Below are 22850 nucleotides of genomic sequence, written 5' to 3' on the forward strand. Positions count from 1 at the left end.
ACCCACACAAAGTTTGTTCAGTGTATGTTAAAGAACTGAGGCAATGGTTTCAACGAAAAAACGAGTCCCTATGTTTTGGAATACCAATTGTTTAGGAGGACCCCAAAAATGATAGTGATAGCTGTTATTTTTATTCTTGAAACGTACGAGGTTTCAATCTGAAAAACGAAAAGGATATTTCTTACCCTAACATTCAAACAGCCATTCGCCCTGTTCCTCATGGACCTGAAGTACCAATACCCTCTCTTCCAGATTATTTGGATGATATAGATGACCACGAGCCATTGACTCAGCAAGGCGATAGTGAAGAAGACAGAGATTGCTATGATCCTGGCGCAACCGATCCCATTCCATTCTCACAATCTGAACTGACCTAGGCATTTCTGAATAATCGGCAGAGGTTTTAGGATATAGTTTGAAAGATAAACATATGTTGGCTCCGGGTACATCCTTTTCTTGGTATCGATCGAGGGAAAAGGTGTTTGTATCTTTCTTCTCTCAAGAAGGTGGCCTGGTGTTTTGCAGTGATGTTCCTGGACTTATGGCACGCTTCAATATAGAATATGCTCCTGATGAGTGGAGACTTCAAAAAGAGGCCTTAAAGCAGTACTTCTACACAATGACAATAAGTGTGCCTCTATACCAGCTGGACGCTCGGTTCACTTAAAAGAATGTTACGAAAACGTTGAACTGGTTTTAAGAAAACTGCTATTCAGACCACAAATGGACACTTTGTGGTGACTAAAAAGTTGTTTCAATGTTGCTTGGTCAACAAAATGGCTATACAAAGTTCCCTTGCTTTATCTTTGAATGGGACAGTAGAGACAGAAAGTAACTCTACATTAAAAAGTTTGGCCCTCGAGAAAAACCTTACAGTTATGGCTTAAAAACTTTGAGAGGAAAAACCTTGTGAATCCCATAAAGGTGTCAGTGCCACCACTTCACATTAAGTTGAGGCTGATGAAATAATTTGTTAAGGCACTCCCAAAAGAAGGGGAGTGTTTCAGATATCTTTCTGGACAGTGTTCTGGTTTATCCGAGGCTAAGCTAAAAGAAGGAATCTTTGTCGTACCAGTCATTGAAAACTAACAATAGATTCCAATTCTGTGGACAAAATGCAAACATAAGAAAAGGCAGCATGGACAGTTTTTAAATTAGTTGTTACCGGTTTCCTAGGAAACAAAAGAGATCCAAACTACCAGACAATCGTCGTAGACATGCTCGACCAATTTAAGAAGCTGGTTCATTTTCTCCACTCTCATCTTGATATCTTCCCCCCAAACCTTGGTGATGTAAGTGAAGAGCAGCGCGAAAGTTTCCACCATTTCCACCAAGATATCAAAGAAATGGAAAGAAGATATCAAAGAAGATATAATGTCAACATGATAGTGGACTACTGCAGGATGAAAAAAAGAGATGATCCTCAACGAGTCTCCAGCTGCAAAAACAATAAAAGAAGCTTCGACAGAAACGAAAGCGTTAAGGACTTATGAGCTTAAAGAGCAATGGAAGTGTACTGGAAAAGTAGTTTAGAACGTGATTTATAAATGAAATAATATTTTATAACGTTTTATAACGTTGTTATTATATCCAATAATACTCCCTTCTTTCCGAGGAAACCCGACGTGATAGAAAAAAAAGATTGCATTTTTGAAATCAGCGCTGAAAAGTACATAAAAGTCAGTTATCAAATTTCAAACAACTTTTAAAAAATAGTTTTTGCAGACCTGTGTAATCTGAATACACTGCTAATTTTATATGAAATATAACGGTTTTAAAGACCAGTGTAAAATTATAACAAATAATAAAAAACTCTTGAATGCTGACGATAGGTACACCTTAATGAGGTGTGATGATCCCCCGACAGTAGTATTGGCATCAGCAAAAAGACATGAATGACGAAACACGAAGGACTGATGATGAAGAAATTACATTTAGTGCTGCTGAATTGGCATCTCCATTCTATACTCGAAATTACATGGGTGCTGGTGGCATGCCATCGAAAAATCATAGTATTCTTAGGCTTCTTCTTTTTTTGGGTGGGGAGGGTTTGGAGGGTCATCAGTCATCGGACTGGCTAGGTGCAGTGGGTAACGAGTTCTTCTCCTGTGCCAATCTTTTCACCACAGTGAAGAGCTTGCACACGTCGCTCTCAGCTATTTGATAGAGGTATTCCAGTAATTGTTTTAGTCTACAATTTTTACCCTATACAGCCCCTCAAATGCCATGGAAGTTATTCCTCAATGTCTTAATCATGGCTTGTCATTCCATCCGCTCTTCTCATCATTGTAAAAGAGGAAGGGGGTACATTAATTTGTTGTCGATGTTGTTCTGTATTTTTTACGGAACCGTAGACAGTGCTAAGGAAATGAGAGACATTTTATTCAAGTAAGAACCCTGGGTAAGTTTTCATTGGTCATTTCTCTCCTCGTGGGAGGATAAGTCTATCACTATACGTGCGACGGTCGTACAAGGTCACGATTTCTTAATGCAATGCTCTAGGCCATAAATTTGTTCAGTTATCTAACCCAAAGGAATAAAAGCAACAACAGAACTCAACGCATACACTAAGAACTATTTACTTCCTAACTTTGCATTACCTCTGGTAACTTCTAGGATAATTACTAAATCTCTCTGAGGGAAAGGAAACGAAGCGGTTTTAAACGACAAGGTGGCTGTGTTCAGAAATAACATCATTTTTTTGAAAAGTTTGTTAATGGATTTGACAAAGGCAAAGACGTAGACAACCGTATTCTTCTTTAGACGGTTACATACAAAGATGAAATGGATCACGTTATTTAACACTGGAATTCAGCACAAGCAGCCTCTTCATACGTTTGGTAAAATGATATACTTCAGAATTAATCTCCTATAATGCATTCACATAGACGTTCAAGAGAGGTACAAATTAACAAGAGTGGGCAGACAGCGACTCAAATTACAATACTAGGATTCGACAGACTTGTGGGCCTAAGATCCTTCTATAAGAGATTACAATAAAAGTTTGAATGACCGATGACCACGTGGCAACTGACACAACAGCAAGAGAAAAATTTTAAAATTCGCTCAACTTTACTTTAGAAGAAACGGAATTTATACTATGACCTCCTAGCTGCTACTGAGGATCGCGATAGAGAACTACTGTTCAGTTACCTATGGACTTCGTAGCGACTTACTTCAAGGCCATGCAAAACTTAAATTCATGATAGTAAGTTCGATATGAAACAATTGATCTCCGCACACAGAAGTAAAAACGAGTTACATGAATCACTCCCTTCACATGGGGCTGCTGATACCTCCAGATTTGAGTGCGACTTAAAAAATTTTGAATTTGGTTTAATACGTAATGAGAAAAGTGTGTACTCTCCGACTGCTAGTGAAAAAATTCTCAACTTTTCGCAGACGTATCGTCCAGAGATAGTTCTTTATGGAGGGGTGTCAAATGACCAATCTCTGGCGCCTCTTAAATGGCTGAGGCTGATAAGCAAATCAGAGGGCTGTAAAAGGGAGGGCGGCTCTTTCTAAGCGGGGAAATATTCCAGTAAGTTCTGAAACAGTGGTCGCAAACCTAAATGTTGCATCCGTGTAATCAGCCGAAGTCGAGGATATGAAGTGTCACTTCTAGTTTTATTCGAGCCAGAACTGCATCCTTACTGAGATTATCAGACTTTTAATAGAGCACGAATCAAGTAACCTGCGACCAGCGGTTCTCAGCTGTGGTTTATGACAGTATGCATCTAGAAACACAGATGAATCCAGGAACGTCAGCTGACGTTAAGTGCCTGTTAACATCGTGTTTTTCTTGCTCAATAACAAACAAAAATACTTACAGCGGCATTAATGTTGTAAGATGTACCGTAACTGTAGCCGTGAGCTACGCAATGTTTGCTGCTTACCGGAGAGGCAGAGTGTAGTATAGCGCGGCTATTGCAGGCTTAATAGAAGTGCGAGGGGGAATATTTTACCGTTTGTCTTGCAGCGCTGACAACTCGCGAGCGTGCGCAACATCGGCCGACAGGTTCGTCACGGTGTGACCGATCTCCTCCGTCCGTTTTTGTCGGAGTCAAGGAGGGTAGGTTAGTGTACAATTATTCTAGTTATGAATTACGTTAGCTTCTAACCTCCAAAGGTGGGATAGATACCACGACGGCTCTGTGCCTTTAGACAAATGTTGCAGCGCGGTGCGGCGTTTGCTGGTAATAAGATGCCAAATGTATTTCAGTAAGCTACATCCGTCTCGAAAACAACGTGGCGAGTACTTCACAGTCTGTCAGTTATTGGAATTAAGGCAAGTTTTAGGAATATACGAGATGAAATGAAAAACACCATTCCACAGAAGTTAAAAACGTTGAAAGTTCTGAGACCCTTTTCCTACTCCCACCACCTATTAGTGTCAGAAGTATTACTTTTCAGAATGCGGTATACTGTAGACACAAATATTGCAAAAATGTGATCACCTGATGTCGAGTACATTAAGTATCACTTCTAGTTGTACTCCAGACAGAACTGCAACATTAATGAGAGTATCTGTTTTTTAATAGAGCTCGATTCACATATCTACAAGTTAACTAAATTAGCTTTCGTTATCGGAAAGTGTTTCGTGTAAGAGTATTCGCGAAAACTACACTTAGGTGACGGATGTCATGGGATAGCGATACGCTCATGCATAGATGGTAGTACACAACTGGTCATTAAAAATTGCTACACTAAGAAGAAATGCAGATGATTAACGGGTATTCATTGGACAAATATATTATACTAGAACTGATATGTGATTACATTCTCATGCAATTTAGGTGCATAAATCCTGAGAAATCTGTACTCAGAACAACCTCCTATGGCCGTAATAACGGCCTTGATACGCCTGGGCATTGAGTGAAACAGAGCTTGGATGGCGTTTACAGGCACAGCTGCTCATGCAGCTTCCACACGATACCACAATTCATAAAGAGTTGTGACTGGCGTATTGTGACGAGCCAGTTGTTCGGCCACCATTGACCAGACGTTTTCAGTTGGTGAGGCATCTGGAGAATGTGCTGGCCAGGGCAGCAGTCGAATATTTTCTGTATCCAGAAAGGCCCCTACAGGACCTGCAACATGCAGTCGTGCATTATCCTACTGAAATGTCGGGTTTCGCAGGGATCAAATGAAGGGTAGAGGCACGGTCGTAACACATCTGAAATGTAACGTTCACTGTGCAAAGTGCGTACAAGAAGTGACCGAGACGTGTAACCAATGGCACCTCATACCAACACGCCGGGTGATATGCCAGTATGGCGATGACCAATACACGCTTCCAATGTGCGTTCACCGCGATGTCGCCAAACACGGATGCGTCCATCATGATGCTGTAAACAGAACCTGGATTCATCATAAAAAATGACGTTATGCCATTCGTGCACCCAGGTTCGTCGTTGAGTACACCGTCGCAGGCGTTCCTGTCTGTGACGCAGCGTCAAGGGTAACCGCAGCCATGATCCCCGAGCTGATAGTCCATGCTGCTGCAAACGTCGTCAAACTGTTCGTGCAGATGGATGTTGTCTTGCAAACGTCCCTGTTGACTCAGGGATCGAGACGTGGCTGCACGATCCGTTACAGCTATGCGGATGAGATGCCTGTTATCTCGACTGATAGTGATTCGAGGCCGTTGGGATCCAGCACGGCGTTCCGTATTACCCTGCTGAGCCCACCGATTCCATATTCTGCTAACAGTCGTTGGATCTCGACCACGCGAGCAGCAATGTCGCGATACGATAAACCGCAATCGCAATAGGATACCATCCGACCTTCATCAAAGTCGGAAACGTGATGGTACGCATTTCTCCTCTTTACACGAGGCGTCAGAACAACGTTTCACCAGCAACGCCAGTTAACTGCTGTTTGTGTATGAGAAATCGGTTGGAAACTTTCGTCATGTCAGCACGTTGTAGGTGTCGCCACCGGCGCTAACCTTGTGTGAATGCTCTGAAAAGCTAATCATTTGCATATCACAGCATCTTCTTGGTGTCGGTTAAATTTCGCGTATGTAGCACGTCCTCTTCGTGGTGTAGCAATTTTAATGGCCAGTAGTTGAACTGCTACCCCTGAACAAACGTTATTACCGGCCAGTGTTCAACAGAATATCCTAAAGAGGATGGCAATAGAAAACCACGTTAGAGTGCAACATCAATTCGGAGGAAAACAGTACACCACTTCTGAGCTGTGGTTGCCTGACTGACGTATCTGAAGATACCGGTGAAGATATCAAGAGAAGATACTGACAAGGTATAACACCATAAATTGACGACACTACCCGACTAGCGTATCAACCAGATTTTCAAAGAATAGTGTCAATAGGCAATCACAACATAATACAATCTACCTTCTTAGTTTTGGAATCAGTAGACAGGATTAGCGGTGTTAAAATATATTGATTTACAGTTGTGATCTCTCAAGATCAAAATCGTAAATCAGTCCGTAATATATAAGAAAACTTCTGAGTACCCTACAGAGAATCTTTAGAGATGAATTCTCTAAACCAATGTATGTTCATTGGGCCTATACTTTGGTAACAACTTCCTTCAGTAATGTAACACCACAGTTTTATTTAGGCCGTTAGCGTTGAAAAGAGTAGGCAACATGTACGCGTACGTTATATACAACAAAATTAATCTGACACCGACACATTGGATCAATAGTTTTTTTCCTTTTCAGAAAATGTCCAGCTCCGTCTCAATTCAACACCCAAATGAAAACTCACAACGTTGTGACTCCAAGTCGGCAAATCACAAATTCACAAATTACTGGCTTACTTATAACTTCCGCTCAAACAAATGCCAGTATAGATACTAGTGGGACTCTCAGTGCATAGACGCACAAAGTATTACGTACCCGACTATTGCAATCTCTAAGTCATATTTGCTTACTATAAAACAATCCTATGTCTGTGCCCTGTATTTGAAGAGGAATAATATAAAAAGGTATTTCTTTAGATAATAAAAGAAATCGTTATTTCCATCAGATTGTTAAATCAACGTTAAAGAAAATTAACTACAGAAAAACGTCTATTTGCCATCAACTGATCTGATAGACAAATGACTACTGTTTGCGTATTGTTTCGATGTGATAAAATGTATCTTTCCTAGCAGAGGCAGTTAATCTCTCTGACAGGTTAAACTTTAAATCGTAACTGTCAAAATACAATCTTATGCTTTTCTTTTCACTTTACAGAAAGACGTTACTAAATATTTATCTTCAGAAGCATTTGTATTATTATTTCTGCATTTAAAATGATCAGAAACATTGACACAAGAATATAAGTTGTTGTTGTTGTTGTCTTCAGTCCTGAGATTGGTTTGATGCAGCTCTCCATGCTACTCTATCCTGTGCAAGCTGCTTCATCTCCCAGTACCTACTGCAACCTACATCCTTCTGAATCTGCTTAGTGTACTCATCTCTCGGTCTCCCTCTACGATTTTTACCCTCCACGCTGCTATCCAACGCTAAATTTGTGATCCCTTGATGCCTCAAAACATGTCCTACCAACCGATCCCTTCTTCTAGTCAAGTTGTGCCACAAACTTCTCTTCTCCCCAATCCTATTCAATACCTCCTCATTAGTTACGTGATCTATCCACCTTATCTTCAGCATTCTTCTGTAGCACCACATTTCGAAAGCTTCTATTCTCTTCTTGTCCAAACAAGTTATCGTCCATGTTTCACTTCCATACATGGCTACACTCCAAACAAATACTTTCAGAAACGACTTCCTGATACATAAATCTATATTCGATGTTAACAAATTTCTCTTCTTCAGAAACGCTTTCCTTGCCATTGCCAGTCTACATTTTATATCCTCTTTACTTCGACCATCATCAGTTATTTTACTTCCTAAATAGCAAAACTCCTTTACTACTTGAAGTGTCTCATTTCCTAATCTAATTCCCTCAGCATCACCCGATTTAATTTGACTACATTCCATTATCCTCGTTTTGCTTTTGTTGATGTTCATCTTATATCCTCCTTTCAAGACACTGTCCATTCCGTTCAACTGCTCTTCCAAGTCCTTTGCCGTCTCTGACAGAATTACAATGTCATCGGCGAACCTCAAAGTTTTTACTTCGTCTCCATGAATTTTAATACCTACTCCAAATTTTTCTTTTCTTTCCTTTACTGCTTGCTCAATATACAGATTGAATAACATCGGGGAGAGGCTACAACCCTGTCTCACTCCTTTCCCAACCACTGCTTCCCTTTCATGCCCCTCGACTTTTATGACTGCCATCTGGTGTCTGTACAAATTGTAAATAGCCTTTCGCTCCCTGTATTTTACCCCTGCCACCTTTAGAATTTGAAAAAGAGTATTCCAGTCAACATTGTCAAAAGCTTTCTCTAAGCCTACAAATGCTAGAAACGTAGGTTTGCCTTTTCTTAATCTTTCTTCTAACATAAGTCGTAAGGTCAGTATTGCCTCACGTGTTCCAACATTTCTACGGAATCCAAACTGATCCTCCCCGAGGTCCGCATCTACCAGTTTTTCCATTCGTCTGTAAAGAATTCGCGTTAGTATTTTGCAGCTGTGACTTATTAAACTGATAGTTCGGTAATTTTCACATCTGTCAGCACCTGCTTTCTTTGGGATTGGAATTATTATATTCTTCTTGAAGTCTGAGGGTATTTCGCCTGTCTCATACATCTTGCTCACCAGCTGGTAGAGTTTTGTCATGACTGGCTCTCCCAAGGCTGTCAGTAGTTCTAATGGAATGTTGTCTACTCCGGGGGCCTTGTTTCGACTCAGGTCTTTCAGTGCTCTGTCTAACTCTTCACGCAGTATCGTATCTCCCATTTCGTCTTCATCTACATCCTCTTCCATTTCCATAATATTGTCCTCAAGTACATCACCCTTGTATAAGCCTTCTATATACTCCTTCCACCTTTCTGCCTTCCCTTCTTTGGTTAGAACTGGGTTGCCATCTGAGCTTTTGATATTCATACACGTGGTTCTCTTCTCTCCAAAGGTCTCTTTAATTTTCCTGTAGGCAGTATCTATCTTACCCCTAGTGAGATAAGCTGCTACATCCTTACATTTGTCCTCTAGCCATCCCTGTTTAGCCATTTTGCACTTCCTGTCGATCTCATTTTTGAGACGTCTGTATTCCTTTTTGCCTGCTTCATTTACTGCATTTTTATATTTTCTCCTTTCATCAATTAAATTCAATATTTCTTCTGTAACCCAAGGATTTCTAGCAGCCCTTGTCTTTTTACCTACTTTATCCTCTGCTGCCTTAACTACTTCATCCCTCAGAGCTACCCATTCTTCTTCTACTGTATTTCATTCCCCTATTCCTGTCAATTGTCCCCTTATGCTCTCCCTGAAACTCTGTACAACCTCTGGTTCTTTCAGTTTATCCAGGTCCCATCTCCTTAATTTCCCACATTTTTGCAGTTTCTTCAGTTTTAATCTACAGGTCATAACCAATAGATTGTGGTCCGAGTCCACATCTGCCCCTGGAAATGTCTTACAACTTAAAACCTGGTTCCTAAATCTCTGTCTTACCATTAAATAATCTATTTGATATCTTTTAGTATCTCCAGGGTTCTTCCACGTATACAACCTTCTTTCATGATTCTTAAACCAAGTGTTAGCTATGATTAAGTTGTGCTCTGTGCAAAATTCTACTAGGCGGCTTCCTCTTTCATTTCTTAGCCCCAATCCATATTCCCCTACTATGTTTCCTTCTCTCCCTTTTCCTACACTCGAATTCCAGTCACCCATTACTATTAAATTTTCGTCTCCCTTCACTATCTGAACAATTTCTTTTATTTCATCGTACATTTCTTCAATTTCTTCATCATCTGCAGAGCTAGTTGGCATATAAACTTGTACTACTGTAGTAGGTGTGGGCTTCGTATCTATCTTGGCCACAATAATGCGTTCACTATGCTGTTTGTAGTAGCTTACCCGCATTCCTATTTTCCTATTCATTATTAAACCTACTCCTGCTTTACCCATATTTGATTTTGTGTTTATAACCCTGTAGTCACCTGACCAGAAGTCTTGTTCCTCCTGCCACCGAACTTCACTAATTCCCACTATATCTAACTTTAACCTATCCATTTCCCTTTTTAAATTTTCTAACCTACCTGCCCGATTATGGGATCTGACATTCCACGCTCCGATCCGTAGAACGCCAGTTTTCTTCCTCCTGATAACGACATCCTCCTGCGTAGTCCCCGCCCGGAGATCCGAATGGGGGACTATTTTACCTCCGGAATATTTTACCCAAGAGGATGCCATCATCATTTAATCATACAGTAAAGCTGCATGTCCTCGGGAAAAATTACGGCTGTAGTTTCCCCTTGCTTTCAGCCATTCGCAGTACCAGCACAGCAAGGCCGTTTTGGTTAATGTTGCAAGGCCAGATCAGTCAATCATCCAGACTGTTGCCCTGCAACTACTGAAAAGGCTGCTGCCCCTCTTCAGGAACCACACGTTTGTCTGGCCTCTCAACAGATACCCCTCCGTTGTGGTTGCACCTACGGTACGGCCATCTGTATCGCTGAGGCACGCAAGCCTCCCCACCAACGGCAAGGTCCATGGTTCATGGGGGGGGGGGGGGGGGGGGAGAATATAAGTAGTATTAACTAATTACACAATAGCTTCGGACACCTGTGGAGCTTTGATTTTAATTTAACGATGGACGTTCATTAATTGTCCTTGAGGAACGTTACACAATATTTCAGTCTTTTATGTTTCAACAATTTCAGTTGTTATATAATATTTTGCTGGAAAAGATTTTTTAAAAAAAATCCCTATTTTCGGTATTGAAAATTAAATCAAAAATAAAGAAAAACAAATCACTAAGCTCCAACGCCTCTTTTGTCCCTGTATGAAATAAAGTACAAGACTCAACCTCTTCAAGCGTTGGACATTCGCGGTTACTAACCCTTTTTAAAATATCTTTTTCCAGCAATGTTGAATAAGGACTTTTTTTTTGTATCTCCGGTAACTGTTCGCTTTACTTACTATCCAACAGTAATGTCATCACCGTAAGTGCTCACAGTTATTGAACTCGCAATTGCTTATTTCAGTGTGAAATGGGAAGAACAACTACTACAATAGTATCGCTTATACTCTCCACAGGGGTTAGTAGTCACAACCACTAACAAATATACCATACATAAACCGACACCTGTCATCAAAATAAATCAATATACGACAGAGGCTTTACTTATTCTTGTCGTCACTTTCTCATCAATTGATAGGTTCGGGTATTTTACAATATAGAACCACTACCTCTAAGACAACGAAAATTCAACCAAAATCAGCTGCGTCACTTTTCAACCCAAACAAAATTTATTCTCAAATTAACTTCAGACACTACACTGAACCTCTGTTCAACTTTCTAGGACAGCTCAGTCCTTACTTTATAAACCATTTGGAAGCGTCTAGCTTCAAAACTTCCCATTTCAATCAACATACGAACAATCTCCGACCGAGAATTACTCCCTTTTTTACAACGAACTTTATATTGTTGTTCACTCACCTTAAGTGAAAACAGACTTACGTTCTTCAGAATTAAACGAAGTGATGACAAATTTCAAACTTTCCGATGAAGATAGAATCCAATATTATCTTGACAATTTTCTTTTCTTTACGTATAGATGTAAATACGTAAGTCAGATCATAAATTCTCCTATTGCAAGGTATAATATTAATTAAGCGCCAAATGCCGAACTATTGTCCTAACCATGAACAAACGACGAACTCTGTGTCTCCTTCAGACCTACTTCGGACAAACTACTAAAATTCTTACTCTGAATCATTGTTGTTTTAAATGATTAACCCTTCTTTGGCTTTCTGTATTCTTTTTTCTCTAGACGCCAGGCCGCTGTTGTACCGCGATCGGACGCCAAGCCCACCACTTTGTCGTACGCTCTATAACATATAACAGAATTCCTCTTAAAACTAAAATTTATATATTTATTATCCAACCACTTTGCGTATTTTGAGGTTACGTACATCTTGTGCTGATAAAATATGAGCGAATTTTTCTCAGGGGCAGCACATAGTGTAGTATCACGTACACAACGTATGAAAACACAGTGCATTGGTGGTGCTGTTATTTCGACTCAAGTGATTCCTGTGAAAAGCTATACCAGGTTATTATGGTAGCACGACTTAAGTTAAGACTTTGAACGCGGAATAGTAGTTGGAGCTAGACGCGTTAGACATTCATTTCGGAATTCGTCAGGGAATTCAGTATTCCGATATCCACAACGTCAAGAGTGTACCGAGAATACCAAATTTGAGGCCTTCACTTAACGAGCGTCTGCGTAGAGTTGTCAGTGCTAAACAGACAAGAAATACTGAGTGACAAAACGGCAGATAACAATCTGGGACGTACGGAGAACATATTTGTTAGGACAGTGCAGCGAAATTTGGCGTTAATGGGCTATGGTAGCAGCTAGCGACGCGAGTGCATTTCCTAACCGCACGACAGGGCTTGCACCCCCTCTCCTGTCTCGTGACCACATCGGTTGGACACCACAGATTAGAAAACAGTGACCAGGTCATATGAGTCCCAGTTTCAGTTGGTAGGAGCTGATGGAAGGGTTCGAGTTTGGTGCAGAATTCACAATGTCCTGGACCCAAGATGTCAACAAGGCACTGTGCTAGCTGGTGGTGGCTTCATAATGGGGTGGGCAGTGTTTAGGTGGAATGGACTGAGTTCTCTGGACCAACGGAACCGATCATTGACTGGAAATGTGTTCCTTCACTTCACCTACTTCTTGGTCCCCAATATTAATCAAAAGTTTATGTTTGATCTCATGCTTCTACTCCTCGTAATTTTCGTCTGCCTTCAATTTACTCATAATCCATGGCAGGTACTCATTAGACTGTTCATTCGATTAATGAGGTCTTGGTGGTAGTGCCATCAGCGAATCTTCTCATTAATGCCATTTTACACTGAATTAGACCATGTCGGTGTGTTATACCCATTCTAATCTGTTGTCTTACATTCTTATTTTCTTCCCCTTAGAGGTAGTACATATTGTACGTTTCCCGCCTTATCTAAAGGTTATTCCCATTTTTCAAACAATTTCGAACGCCTTGATCGTTTTACATTGTCTAGTTCTTTTGTTAGGTGTACAGCCTCTATGTACTTGAATTTATTTTAAGTCTTGCTTCCATTACCAAACGGATCGCCAAGAGCTGCCCTTCCGGTGCCTTTACCTTTCCTGAGACAATCTGTTTGTCTCGTGATAGATCCTCAGTTCTCCATTATTTTGTATATTTTTCTTTTCAGCAACTTGGTTGCGTAATCTGTTGAGCTGATTACTCGGAGTTCTCGCATTTGCCCGCCCTTGATACTTTCTGCATTGTATGACTAATACTTTCCTGAAAGCCTGATGATATTTCTCCAGACACATAGTTTGTACAAACCAACTTGAATAGTCACTTGGTAGCCATTTCCTCACAGATTTCAGAGTTTTCGAAGGAATGTTATCCATGGTTTGCACCTTACTAGGCCACAAGTCTAATTTATTGGTCTGGAAAGTATGGCACCATGCGACCCAATCGTTGTTTTGTGTGACATGGATTCCGGGACATTGCTGTATCCAATTTACTCAGGGAGTTAAACGCAAACCCAAGTAAGTAGTTTGTATGTTGTCCATGATAGTTGGTCGTTCATCGGTAACTGAGGTTGTGTATATATTTCTTTTTTGTTTTAAGTGACCCGTCTTTCTACTAGTCTCATGCTGTTCCCCATCTTTCGATATATTTTACTGTCTGTACAGGTTAACTATTCCCAGATGTAGTTCATGTGATAAGTGTTTTGCCTAGATTTCAATTCTCAACTATTCCCTTTAGTACTTCTTAATTTCGGGATTTACTTGTACACTTATTTTTCACTGTTCTTCGATTGTACAAAATTTAAAAGTTTCCTGATTCATTGTCTCAGGGTTTCCGATGGTCCATTTTCTATTTCCATACTTCAAGTGTGGTACTATCTAAGTGTGGTTATCACATGTCAGCATTAAAAGGACACAATCTGTATCACAATCTGTTATTTCAGTATGACTAAAGGACTCGAACAAAACGTAAGACCAATTACAATTGTTAAACGTATCACGGAATCTACCAGAAATTGGCTTTAGGTATCTGCCTCCCCGGCATGATAGGTAAATGTTCTAGCCGAATAAATACAAGGTTGCTGGTTACATATAATTTCGGTTGAAATTGGGGATGCTACTGTATCAGCATTGTGGTTTCGAATCTGAACTCAACGACTTGGGCTCAGATTCTCGTTCAGTAACCTTAACTTCTGTTTTGCGAAGTATTTTCCGATTTCGAAAACAGCTACTTCAAATGGACAGCACCTGTTCGCATCTACTATTCATAGCAGAACGAATAACGGTCTGTCCATAATGTTCTCGACATCCACAGGATATTGTCTAATCTTTCCATCTAACATGTGACTGTCCACAAGCAATTCAATCTATGGAGGAATATCCAAGGGACGTTACGAAAGTAAGTTTCGTTATTGCTTTCACACCGAAAATTTATTGCCAAAAACAACTACATACTCCTTTCACTAATATTCGACATAGTCGTTACCGACATTTAGACGTTTGTAGTATAGTACAATTAATTTTAAGAAACCACTCTTGACAAAGTCAATGCTCTGCGATCCAAAGAACTGGCGCACATCCTGTTCCGTCTCAGGGCTGGTCTATACGTGACGTCGCGAGCGAGCGGTTTTCAATGCAGGCGACAGGTGAAAGTCCGATGGTACAAGTTGGAGGTTGTAGGTAGGATGATCCAACATCTCCCATCCGAAGTGACGAATCTGATCCTGTATCAGTCTTTTGCATTGTCATCCAGGAGTACAACACCTTCACTTAAGAGCCCTAGTAGTGGAATGGTAGAACTGAATTTATTGAGGGTGTCAACATAGCGTCCCAAGTTGATGGCCCCTTGCTGGAACCAAGAAGAATAATACCTTTTATGTCCTGGAACGCAGTAGTTAAAACCTTTCTAGCAGAGGGAGAGTTTTTGATTTTTTTTTTCCTCAGTGGAGTACTGGGATGCTTCCATTTCATTAGGCGGTCTTGGAATCTTGGCTAAAGTGGTGAACCCATGTCTTATCGCCTGTGATGATTCTGAACCGGAAGTCATTCTCGTCCCGCTTGTACCATATCAAGTGATTCAGGCTTATTGTCACTCTTGCTCTTTTGTGGTGCCGATTCACGTTTCTCGGCGCCCATCTTGCAGACGGTGTTCAATAATCACACATCACGGGGTATGGAAAAGGGTCTGAGCACGGCCATTGGACACCAATGTCACCGTTATACGTCTGTCCGCTATCACCACGTCTTGTTCTCTAGCAATGTTGTTACATTCGTGGATATGGAGGGACGTCCATTTCGACCTTCAGCTTCCACACTACCTTCCTTCTCGACCAACCATTCGACGAGATATGACGTCTTGACCATATGCTGTCTGAAGACGATCAAGAATGACAAACACACTAGTCCCACTTGCCCATTCATATCAAATAATAGCATGCTCTTCCATTGACGACCACGTTGCCAGTAGACGGCTGTCGCATATCGTTATTCGTACACGAATAACCTAGAGCATGTCAGTCTGCCGTTACTCTTTCTTCGGGGCTCTGTGCGTGCGTCATTTCTCCTCCACTGACGCCTGTTCCGTCGTTCAAACAGCAAAGGGTGTTTTGAAACTTACTTTCGGAACGTCGCTCGGTAAACGTTTCTCTTATTCACGATTACCAAACGATTCTTGAATAAGATCTCAAGCATTTTACTGCGATACAAAACTTCAACAGTATGCCTTAAGCTCCGTAACATGTAACTTACGTGAGTCAAAACTGCTTAATAGTGTGATGGTCCACACTAGGAACGTAACAGAGCAGAGAGTGCTTGGTATGAGGTTGAAAAGCCGGTGCAAGTATGAGGGTAAGCAGACTAGCTAAAGCTAAATGGAGGATCCCTGGAGAATGTGCAACATCTCTCGGCAGTGTGATAGATTGTGAAATCTAAATTCGTTGTGAAATCTTTAGGACCATGTCCCTCCTTTGTATAAACTAGATACCACATAAGGCAAAATGAACCTTCAGTATGTGCATTATTCCCATTCTGACCTATTCATTGGAGACCGTAGTTTTGGTAGACTAAAATGAAGAAATGACAAGAAAAAGAATGAAAGGAACAGAATGGACACAAGTAAAAAATTCATTTAATTGGAAAAACTCTGCCAATCTAGTAGAAGGTAGTGTGATCATGTTAAAAGATTGGCAGATACCATGATAGGCAGGAAATACTTTAAAATAATTATAAATGAGGAAAGCTCGGACAAGGGGAAGATTGATGACTCAGTAGAGAAGAACAGCATCAAAAGTAGTTCTCTTTGGGATAGAATCTGTGAGGAAGAGTTATAGAAATACAGAAAAATAGAAAAGGTAGGAAAAGGTTCCTCGCCAGCGTCTTGGAATCTGAAGCTGCCGCTTGATAATGATGATGACGACGACGTGGGGCCGAGGTTATGTAATTCCCCCAAATTGCCTGCCGGTGGTTGAAGAGAGCGGAGTTGTGGCCCTGTAGCGTACCAGATGCCTCCCCCTGGGTTCAGGTCAGGAGATGGTGGTGGTGGTAGTGGTTAGTGTTTAACGTCCCGTCGACAACGAGGTCATTAGAGACGGAGCGCAAGCTCAGGATAGGGAAGGACTGGGAAGGAAATCGGCCGTGCCCTTTCAAAGGAACCATCCCGGCATTTGCCTGAAACGATTTAGGGAAATCACGGAAAACCTAAATCAGGATGGCTGGAGACGGGATTGAACCGTCGTCCTCCCGAATGCGAGTCCAGTGTGCTAACCACTGCGCCACCTCGCTCGGTAGGTCAGGAGAATCTGTTGACCAAGAAGCCAATGTGAGTTCGTTATCTACCTCATCAACTGAAGCACGACTGTGGTTTTGCGACACGGACCAGTTGTAGCCGTCGGTGATTAGATCAGGGATACAGAGTTGCAGGTGGTCCGCAACAGTGTTCACGTAGTCCACAACTGTCATATTCCCTTCAGTTTCTACCACAGCTCACATGAGAGCTCAGGCCAATTTCGCCCATACCGTAATATTCTCACAACAGCCTGAGGACGCTACCAATGACCAGATATAACAAAAAATGCAATTGATCCGACCACGGGTCTAGAGCCTATTGATCCACTGTCCCATCTTCATGATCCCATGCGCATCTCATTTGTAAATGATAACATCGTTGGCTTAAAATAGGAGTCGCTGCTTTAGATACCCATGTCCACCAGTGTGGGGTTACCAGTGTATTCCGGAACACTTGAGCCTGCGCCAGCAGCGTACTCTGTCCTCATATCTCCCTCTAACCCTCAAGCATCCAACACCTTGTCGCATACTCAATGTATCACCATCCATTAACTTCCTTTCATAGATCTTCACGACAGTAAGATGTGAATATCCGACCAGATCCGCAGTTTTCGAAGGGCTCGTTCCAAGATGCTGGGCCATAACAATCCGTCAAAATCGCTGGAAGTCAATGAATATCCATATTTGCGGACCACATTGTCGCTAGAATGATTTCGCAGTAGCTTTCTGTGCTCCGTTTTTGTGCTTTCCCTGCCACGTCACGCACCCGCAACGGCACCACACAGCAGTCAGTGATGAGTTGGACAATGATTCTAACTTTATGATGAGCCTCAATCATATAAAACTTCTTGGAAGGTATAAGCACCATTTGCCCGTACTACAGGTTTTATTCCACAGTCTAGATTTCGGCTTTAGACCATTATAAATTGTTACAAGTATCAAAAATTATTACTCTTAAGTAAAACATTATGATTATGGCTTGTGTACTACTCATGTCTAATGTTGTTTGATGTTTACAACACCTGATAATGGTCTAGCCGGAAGTTTAGATTGGGGAATAAAACCTGCTGCACAGGTAAATGGCGGTTTTATCTTTTAAGAAATAGTCATTACTTAATACTTCAGAGCATATTACCCTTTTGGAATTTTAGTGGCCGAGCGATTCGAGGCGTTTCAGTCTGGAACCGCGCGATCGCTCGCGGTCGCCGGTTCGAATCCTGCCTAGGGCATGGATGTGTGTGATCTCCTTATGTTAGTTAGGTTTAAGTAGTTCTAAGTTAAACGGGACTGATAACCTCGGAAGTTACGTCCCGTAGTGCTCAGAGCCATTTGAACCATTTGAATTTTAGTGGTGTTGTGAATGTGAACCATGGATCTGAGAAACCATCTGGAGGTGTGAGGTAATCGCTCATGGTAGGCTGCATACGTCATGCAAGAGTTCCTCATTCCGAATATCTGTTGGGGTGAATGCGGGAGCACTGGTACATCTTTCATGAGGTCATTCTTAGGATGAATTCCAGCCAGTTGCAGTGAGGTGCTTAACAGTTCAACAAAGCCACGGTATATAATTTTAGATGGTCAGCTAGCTCAGGGAACAGAAATATAGCACGAAGTTTCGAATGAGACAATACTACGAATTATTTTATCACTAGACTCGTAAGTAGGGTGGCATGATACTTACGAAGGCACTAACGTTCATTAATCAAAACAGTTGCGTTATCAATGTTAATACATGTGCCTCCCAAGTTACTGATCATAGTCACTTAGGGAGAACAAAAGGAAAAACTAACGGGGTAATGGATAATAGATTGTTTATCATTACAAGATAGATTTTTTTTGACATTTCCGTTGCATAAATCTGATTGTACGCTAAGAAATTTAATCCTGCCGGCACAGTGAAGACAACACGAATGCATCCAGACATTAGCGATCAACATTATTCAGTTGATAAAACGGACGCAATATAGAGTTCCAGTTTTTAGCCCTAACATTTAGCGTCCACACTAATGAAGCAGCGACCCATTCGGATAGCTGAGCGCTTTACCCTGCCACTCCTGGGATTGGGAGAGGCGGGCCAGTCCAGCACCTTATGGGGTACTGGTCGGGTTGATCAGACTGGAAGTAGTGTTTAGGCGGTTTTCTACACCCGACTAGGAAAATACCAAACGGGTATAAACGTTCCGGCTTAATTATCAATTTCTCAGGAATTTCGTAAACGTTCTCGCACTCGGGATAACACTAGACGTAGGCAGATGTACTGCACCAGTTCTGTCTATATCTACATCTACATGACTACTCTGCAATTCACATTTAAGTGCTTGGCACAGGGTTCATCGAACCACAATCATACTGTCTCTCTACTATTCCAGTCCCGAACAGCGAGCGGGAAAAATGAACACCTAAACCTTTCTGTTCGAGCTGTGATTTCTCTTATTTTATTTTGATGATCATTCCTACCTATGTAGGTTGGGCTCAACAAAATATTTTCGCATTCGGAAGAGAAAGTTGGTGACTGAAATTTCGTAAAAAGGTCTCGCCGCGACGAAAAACGTCTATGCTTTAATGACTTCCATCCCAACTCGTGTATCATATATGCCACACTCTCTCCCCTATAACGCGATAATACAAAACGAGCTGCCCTTTTTTGCACCCTTTCGATGTCCTCCGTCAATCCCACCTGGTAAGGATCCCACACCGCGCAGCAATATTCTAACAGAGGACGAACGAGTGTAGTGTAAGCTGTCTCTTTAGTGGACTTGTTGCATCTTCTAAGTGTCCTGCCAATGAAAAGCAACCTTTGGCTCGCCTTCCCGACAATATTATATATGTGGTCCTTCCAACTGAAGTTGTTCCTAATTTTAACACCCAGGTACTTAGTTGAATTGACAGCCTTGAGAATTGTACTATTTATCGAGTAATCGAATTCCAACGGATTTCTTTTGGAACTCATGTGGATCATCTCACACTTTTCGTTATTTAGCGTCAACTGCCACCTCACACACCATACAGCAATCTTATCTAAATCGCTTTGCAGCTGATACTGGTCTTCGGATAACCTTACCAGACGGTAAATTACAGCATCATCTGCGAACAGTCTAAGAGAACTGCTCAGATTGTCACCCAGGTCATTTATATAGATCAGGAACAGTAGAGGTCCCAGGACGCTTCCCTGGGGAACACCTGATATCACTTCAGTTTTACTCGATGATTTGCCGTCTATTACTACGAACTGCGACCTTCCTGACAGGAAATCACGAATCCATTCGCACAACTGAGACGATACCCCATAGCTCCGCAGCTTGATTAGAAGTCGCTTGTGAGGAACGGTGTCAAAAGCTTTCCGGAAATCTAGAAATACGGAATCAACTTGAGATCCCCTGTCGATAGCGGCCATTACTTCGTGCGAATAAAGAGCTAGCTGCGTTGCACAAGAGCGATGTTTTCTGAAGCCATGCTGATTACCTGTCAATAGATCGTTCCCTTCGAGGTGATTCATAATGTTTGAATACAGGATATGCTCCAAAACCCTACTGCAAACCGACGTCAATGATATAGGTCTGTAGTTAAATGGATTACTCCTACTACCCTTCTTGAACACTGGTGCTACCTGCGCAATTTTCCAATCTGTAGGTACAGATCTATCGGTGAGCGAGCGGTTGTATATGAGTGCTAAGTAGGGAGCTATAGTATCAGCGTAATCTGAAAGGAACCTAATCGGTATTCAATCTGGACCTGAAGACTTGCCGGTATCAAGCGATTTGAGTTGCTTCGCAACCCCTAAGGTATCTACTTCTAAGAAACTCATGCTAGCAGATGTTCGTGTTTCAAATTCTGGAATATTCCATTCGTCTTCCCTGGTGAAGGAATTTCGGAAAACTGCGTTCAATAACTCCGCTTTAGCGGCACAGTCGTCGATAACAGTACCATCGGCACTGCGCAGCGAAGGTATTGACTGCGTCTTTCCGCTTGTGTACTTTACATACGACCAGAATTTCTTCGGATTTTCTACCAAATTTCGAGACAATGTTTCGTTGTGGAACCTATTAAAGGCATCTCGTATTGAAGTACGTGCCAAATTTCGCGCGTCTGTATATTTTAGCCCATCATCGGGATTTCGCGTTCTTCTGAACTTCGCATGCTTTTTCCGTTGCCTCTGCAACAGCGTTCGGACCTTTTTTGTGTACCACGGGGGATCCGTTCCATCTCTTACCAATTTATGAGGTATGAATATCTCAATTGCTGTTGCTACTATATCTTTGAATTTGAGCCACATCTCGTCTACATCCGCATAGTCAGTTCGGAAGGAATGGAAATTGTCTTTTAGGAAGGCTTCTAGTGGCACTTTATCCGCTTTTTTAAATAAAATTATTTTGCGTTAGTTTCTGATGGATTTGGAAGAAATGTTATTGAGCCTAGCTACAATGACCTTGTGATCACTAATCCCTGTATCAGTCATGATGCTCTCCATCAGCTCTGGATTGTTTGTGGCCAAGAGGTCAAGTGTGTTTTCGCAACCATTTACAATTCGCGTGGGTTCGTGGACTAACTGCTCGAAATAATTTTCGGAGAATGCATTTAGGACAATCTCGGAAGACGTTTTCTGCCTACCACCGGTTTTGAACAAGTATTTTTGCCAACATACCGAGGGTAGGTTGAAATCCCCACCAACTATAACCGCATGAGTGGGGTATTTATTTGTTACGAGACTCAAACTTTCTCTGAACTGTTCCGCAACTGTATCATCGGAGTCTGGGGGTCGGTAGAAGGAGCCAATTATTAACTAATTCGGCTGTTAAGTATAACCTACACCCACACCAATTCGCACGAAGTATCTACTTCGACTTCACTACAATATAAACCACAACTGACAGACACAAACACTCCACCACCAATTCTGCCTAATCTATCTTTCCTGAACACCGTCTGAGACTTCGTAAAAATTTCTGCAGAACTTATTTCAGGCTTTAGCCAGCTTTCTGGGCGAAAGAGAGGCGACGGACAGGACATTCGGCCACTCACTACAACTAACGCTGTCAAATACATATTAACATGCTGACCCGTGCCGATCCGTGCTGTGGTCTGGAAAAATAAGAAGACTGAAGAGGTACTGATGGAAATGAGGAAAACTAATGCTCCTCAATGGCAAACTAACATGCAGGGAAAATATTCACAGTGTTTATGTTTGCATGGAAAATGTAGACGAACTATTGGAAGGAAAAACTGGCTTGCCAAGAATAACCATTAGTTCAAAAGAATGGTTCAAATGGCTCTGAGCACTATGGAACTTAACATCTGTCGTCATCAGTCCCCTAGAACTGAGAACTACTTAAACCTAACTAACCTAAGGACATCACACACATCCGGGCCGGATGCAGTACTCTAACCTGCGAACGTAGCGGTCACGCGGTTCCAGACTGAAGTGCCTAGAACCGCATGGTCACACCTGCCGGCTAACCATTAGTTTATGAACCAATGAATATATTGTATAAAGTCGCAGAAAGAAAAGAACAACCAGACAATAAGTGGAATCAAGGAATATGGGCAGAGGGAAAGATGTAGAGGTTTATCTGCACTAAAATTACGTACACTGAACAGAAGTATGCAAAGAGAAGACTGACGTAAAAATGAGAAGCATTATAAACGAAAGATAATTTACTGATGCTGAGATGCTACGCCAGTAGTGAAGAAGAGATTTCCCAAACGCTACATTTCTAGCAAAATACGATGCTACTATGAGATGTGAAAAATTGCAAAATTACCAATCAGGATGTGCGGTAATTGGTGTCACAAAATAACGTTGAATGTCAGTTGATGAAATGAAAACTGCCAAATAGAAATTCAAAGAAGGAAATGTGACTCGTGCCAATGCGCGCGACGGGTAGTGTATGCGAGTTTACCTTTCTTAAGCGGCGAGAATGTGTTTATTTTCCGTGCCATACAGTGGGCAGCCGG

Source organism: Schistocerca gregaria, chromosome 8 (assembly GCF_023897955.1).
Source record: "Schistocerca gregaria isolate iqSchGreg1 chromosome 8, iqSchGreg1.2, whole genome shotgun sequence".
NCBI lineage: Eukaryota > Metazoa > Arthropoda > Insecta > Orthoptera > Acrididae > Schistocerca > Schistocerca gregaria.